This window comes from Tripterygium wilfordii, chromosome 22, assembly GCF_013401445.1.
Source record: "Tripterygium wilfordii isolate XIE 37 chromosome 22, ASM1340144v1, whole genome shotgun sequence".
NCBI classification, from domain to species: domain Eukaryota; kingdom Viridiplantae; phylum Streptophyta; class Magnoliopsida; order Celastrales; family Celastraceae; genus Tripterygium; species Tripterygium wilfordii.
Genome location: NC_052253.1, coordinates 12685994 through 12692371, shown reverse-complemented (window position 1 = coordinate 12692371; position 6378 = coordinate 12685994).

Below are 6378 nucleotides of genomic sequence, written 5' to 3'. Positions count from 1 at the left end.
AAAGCTCTTGGAAAAATTTGACATGGTTAATATTATTCATGTCCCAAGGAATGAAAATCGACAAGCAGATGCATTGGCTAACTTAGCTATTGTATTGGCTAACTCCGATAAAGATATCGCGATTATGTCCATTTCTCAAAAATGGGTAATTCCATCATGGACACCTGAAGATGAAACAGAAGTTCATAATATCTCAGGTGATACAACTGAAAATGAGGATTGGAGGCAACCAATCATTGACTTTCTTAAATATGGAAAGTTACCAAGTGATCATCGCCATAAAACGGAAATTCGGCGACGTGCCTCTAGATTCATATACTACAAAGATACGCTTTATCGGCGTTCTTTTGATGGTGTATTTCTTCGATGCCTAAGCAAAGAAGAAGCGAATCAAGTATTGGAAGAAGCTCATTCCGGGATATGTGGTGCTCATCAGTCCGGACCAAAACTTCACTTTCGGATAAAAAGGATGGGATATTATTGGTCAACCATGGTGAAAGATTCCATGGAATATGCTAAAAGATGTGAAGCTTGTCAAGTTCATGCGAACTTTATACACCAACCACCGGAACCCTTACATCCGACTGTTGCTTCATGGCCTTTTGATGCCTGGGGTTTGGATGTTGTAGGACCCATAACTCCAAAATTGTCTGCTGGCCATTTGTATATCTTGGCAGCTACAGATTATTTCTCAAGATGGGCGGAAGCACTTCCATTAAAAGAAGTTAAAAAAGAGACCGTTGTCAATTTCATCCAAGGTCAAATCATTTATAGATATTGAAGCAACCGGCTTGAAAAAAACAATGAAGTCGCCACCAATTGATTTTTAGGATGCAATTGGACATCCGTTCTGGTCTACGAGAAAAATGGGCAAGGGGGTCTATTGAGCATGGGGAAGGTGTTAGGCACCCCACAACTCCCGAAAACGGTTACCTTTGAATGTTTTCCCATTTGGCTTTGATTTGTTTTTGAAAATCCCATTTTGATGGGTCTTATTGGAAGGTAATGAAAAAAAAACCCACTTGGAGTGGTTTGGACAACAAGGTGCACGGGATCATTGGGGTCATTCCCGACTTGGCCAAGGATTGGAGAAAACACCACTTGGAGTGGGTTTGGATATTTGAAAAAAAAGGGGTTGCACGGGATCATTGGGGCCATTCCCGGCTTGGCCAAAGATTGGAGAAAACACCACTTGGAGTGGGTTTGGATATTTTAAAAAAAAAGGGGTTGCACGGGATCATTGGGGTCATTCCCGGCTTGGCCAAAGATTGGATAAGGTACCACTTGGAGTGGGTTTGGATATTTGGGAAAAAGGACTCTTGAGGACTTGGTTGATGTACCAAAAGGGCCCACAATCAAGGAATAATGTTCAATTCAAGCCTTACTCACAATTATGTTCTTCATGAGAAAAGAAAGAATCCATTTATGACTCATTGAATGAGTCAAATATCTTTAAACTCACCGTTGAATCCGTAAATAAATTCTCCTAATCCCTAAAAACATATTTGCTTTCCGAGTCCACGAAATCCAAATGTTTTGGATGAATGCCAATGGAACCCCAATATCTTGAAGGCTCTTTGGTATTTAATCAAAACATAAGGATTCCATAATTTAATCTTGATGTGTTTTATTAACATGAGACGGCTTGGATTAATTCTAATGACTAACGCGTTGCTTTCATTTTTATTGCACTCAAACAATCCTAGCATACATCTAAGCATCATGGCATAGTGTGAGAAATCAAAGTCCTAAGCATGCATTCTAATGCAATCATCATTCTCAAAATCATCTCCTAATGTCTATATGCTTCTAGCACCCTAAACATTTATGTATGCATTTCCACTATTTTCCACTATACCATTACAAGGATTTACATTTTACAAGGATACGTGACAAAAACGAAATTTATACAAATGTACAAAAACCCAATATTGCCCTTGAGACCCATTGCTCCAATCCGGCCCAAATCCTCTAGGTATGCCCCTCGGTCCAAGCGGTCCCAAGCCCGATCCAAGCCCAACAAACACAAACATAAGAATGGAGGGTTAAATGGTGCTCAATAATCATAAAAACTCAAATCAAATTAATTATATATATATATATTATAGACATGCATACACAAACACATATATACAAACACAAATGAAATATATATGTACACACCCTGTATATATACACACACACACCACATATATATATATATATATACACCACACACACACATATATATATATATATACGCACCTACAGATATATATATATATATACACAATATACTGCACCCATATATACACACACCTATTGTACGCACATACCCACACACACACAACATATATATATACATTGTAGACCAAACACATAGATATATACCATAGTATATATACACGTACTGTACGCATATACACACAAATACACATGCCATATATATATATATACACACCTGCACTATATATATACACACACCGTATATACATATATAAACACATATGAACACATATATATAAGCACATATGAACCGGTATATATACAAACACATACATATAGATATCAAAAACCCAGCATATATACATATACATACACACACACACACACATATATATATATATATATATATATATATATATATATATAAACTTGTATATATACCCAATACATCACAACATTCAAAGAACATATGTTACAGCCGGACCAACATAAGTGAGTAAAAACCTTATTTCAATAGTGAGCAAACAAGGACATAAACCTTCAACAATCAAATCCAAAGAAAGAAAGCCAGATCCAAGGAATCAGAAATAAAGAGATGCAAAGTAGAACTACAGGAACATAAATAGTGAAATGGAACAAGAAGTGTCAAATATGAGTGGATCTATTACCTTCCCGGAAGAACAAAACCGAAAAGAATCAAACTCCTTCTTCTCTTCCTTTTCTTCTCTTTCCTTTGGCCTTTCTTCTTTTCCTTTGGCCTCCCCTCCCCCTTTTTATTTCTTTTCCTCCTTAAATCCTGCCACTTCTTCTCTCCTCTTCTTTCTTTTTCTTTTTTTTCCTCTTTTTTCTCCACTCTCTCACGCCACCTCTCTCTAATTTATTTTTTTCTCTTTCTTTTCTCCTACTCTGCCCCACGTCTCCCCTTTTTTCTTCTTTCTCCCCCTTTTCTTCTTTTCCACCGATTTCACTCCCCTTTTTCTCTTCTTTTCTTTTTTTCCACCACCTTATCATTTTGTTTTATTGTTTTTTTTGTTTCTTCTTTTTTTTTGTTTTTTTCTATTTTTTATTTTTGTATTTTGTTTTTGGCCGGACGAAAACCGGTTACTACAGCTGCCCCCCTTTGTATGTCTTTTATGAAGTAAAAGGCGGACAAAGGTGTAGTTAACCGAATTTCGTACGGAAAGGATAAGGAAAGATGCTCGGGATCACTGTAGCCATTCCCGGCTTGGCTGAAAAAGTGCTCAGGATCATTTGTGCACGGGATCATAGGGCCATCCCCGGCTTGGCCAATGCTTGAAAGAAATCCCACTTGGAGTGGGTGTTGTAAATTGAAAAAGACAATGTGCTCGGGATCATAGGGCCATCCCCGGCTTGGCCAATGCTTGAATGAAATCCCACTTGGAGTGGGTTTTGTAAATTGAAAAAGACAATGTGCACGGGATCATAGGGCCATCCCCGGCTTGGCCAATGCTTGAATGAAATCCCACTTGGAGTGGGTTTTGTAAATTGAAAAAGACAATGTGCACGGGATCATAGGGCCATCCCCGGCTTGGCCAATGCTTGAATGAAATCCCACTTGGAGTGGGTTTTTGTAAATTGAAAAAGACAATGTGCACGGGATCATAGGGCCATCCCCGGCTTGGCCAATGCTTGAATGAAATCCCACTTGGAGTGGGTTTTTGTAAATTGAAAAAAAACAGTGTGCACGGGATCATAGGGCCATCCCCGGCTTGGCCAATGCTTGAATGAAATCCCACTTGGAGTGGGTTTTGTAATTTGAAAAAACAGTGTGCACGGGATCATAGGGCCATCCCCGGCTTGGCCAATGCTTGAATGAAATCCCACTTGGAGTGGGTTTTTGTAAATTGAAAAAAAACAGTGTGCACGGGATCATAGGGCCATCCCCGGCTTGGCCAATGCTTGAATGAAATCCCACTTGGAGTGGGTTTTGTAATTTGAAAAAACAGTGTGCACGGGATCATAGGGCCATCCCCGGCTTGGCCAATGCTTGAATGAAATTCCACTTGGAGTGGGTTTTGTAAATTGAAAAAGACAATGTGCACGGGATCATAGGGCCATCCCCGGCTTGGCCAATGCTTGAATGAAATCCCACTTGGAGTGGGTTTTTGTAATTTGAAAAAACAGTGTGCACGGGATCATAGGGCCATCCCCGGCTTGGCCAATGCTTGTTTGTTTGAGAAAAATTGCTCGGGATCACTGGAGCCATTCCCGGCTTGGCTGAAATTTTTTTGTTTTTTTGTTTTTTTGTTTTTTTTGTTTTTTTTGTTTTTTTTGTTTTTGTTTTTTGTTTTTGTTTTTGTTTTGTTTTTTTTTTTTGAGAAAGGTATTCGGGAGTTTTTGTAATCTCACCTTGGCAGAAAGATGTTTCAAGCAGATGATATGCTTTGATTTGAGGAGAATGACTACGTCCAAGCTGTATCTTCTGCATAAACCTGCCATAATACAAAAAGGACAAACCATATGCAAAAATGATGCATGTAATGACCTACTTTGCTCAAATATGAATGTCTCATTAATGAGTGAATGCATGCTCTCTTAAGGTTGTGCCCTCCTCAGTCACGCGTACAGTTGCGAATTGCTAGAACAAATCTGCTTCTTTGTAGGGTTTGATTTTCTGACTCTGGATTTTCAATGTATCTTCTCTATGCTGATTAGCAAAGGCTCTCGCTCATTCCCAAACTCAACTCTTCAGCTATCTCTTTTCTTCTCTGCATGTGTGCCCACTTTTTGAGTTCAAGGCTGCCAATTCATCTGCATTTATTTTCATTTCGTTGTGCGCGTCACATGATTATGATCTTCCCTTTCCTGCTAATGCTTACCTCGGCTTCAAGTCTTTTATTCAAATCCTTTCCAGCTTAGGATGCCAAAATCTAATCAAATTCTTGTCAAAAGTAATGTCCCAATGCACTCCTCCTATTTTCTGTCAAAACTTTGTCAGTGATAAATTCAATAGTATAGCCATGCATGTCAACAATTACTGAATGCAAATGATAAACCTTTTGGAATATGGATTGAGAATGGAATTTGGGTATGGAAAAGGTAATCACAAATGACAAAACCAAAGAAGAGAATATCCTTACGATATTTTATTGAAAATGATGGGTGACAATCGAAAAACCCTTAGACGGAGATATGTGCAAGAATGTAGAGAAGTCAAAGGAAGAAAGGACAAACCAAGCTTCTCCAAGATGAAATATGTAATAATTCAAAGATTCCACCAAAACTGCCCCAGTTTTGGTGTGCACCCAATTAACAATGATCAAATCCGACTTGTCTGAGACTGTCTCTGAGTCCTCCATTTCTGCCAACAAACTTCTCATTCTGTTTAACGAACAAACAAATGATAGCATTAAGAGCATCCCGAGAACTGCCCCAGTTTTGGATGCTTGCCCAAATAACTGTCCTCCAATCTGGAAACTATGAGGTCGATTCTGTACTCTGCCCGAATGTCAATGCAAGACAAGTTAACAACCAACAGACTCATGCCTCAACCTCCTTTCTTCAAACAACAGGAACTTGCAGCCATAATTAAAGTACCCGTGAGGGTTTTCACTCCAATAAAATTTCTTGTTGTCCCTAATTTTGCCTAGAGCGCCCTTTCAGGTTTTCACTCTAGCAGGATTTTTCTTATTTTGTCCCTAATTTTTGCCTAGAGCGCCCTTTCAGGTTTTCACTCTAGCGGGATTTTTTTTGCCTAGAGTACCCTTTTCGGGTTTTCACTCTAGCGGTTTTTTTTTTTTTTTTTTTTTTTAAGCATAATACTGCCTGAGAACATCGACATTTACTGGGTGAGGCAAATCATCTCCATCCATCCTTGTCAAAATTACTGCTCCACCAGAGAATGCTTTCTTCACCACATATGGTCCCTCGTAGGTAGGAGTCCATTTTCCACGGTGATCCTTTTGAGGTGGCTGAATCATCTTTAGCACTAAATCCCCTTCTTTGAAACAACGAGGACGCACCTTCTTGCGATGTGCTCTTATCATTCGTCTTTGATAAAGTTGTCCTCTACAAAGTGCCCCTAATCTTCTCTCCTCAATAAAATTTAGATGTTCATAACGAGTTCGGACCCACTCGATCTCCTCCAAATTGGCCTCTACCACTACTCTTAGCGAGGGGATCTCCACTTCAATGGGAAGAAACAGCCTCTGT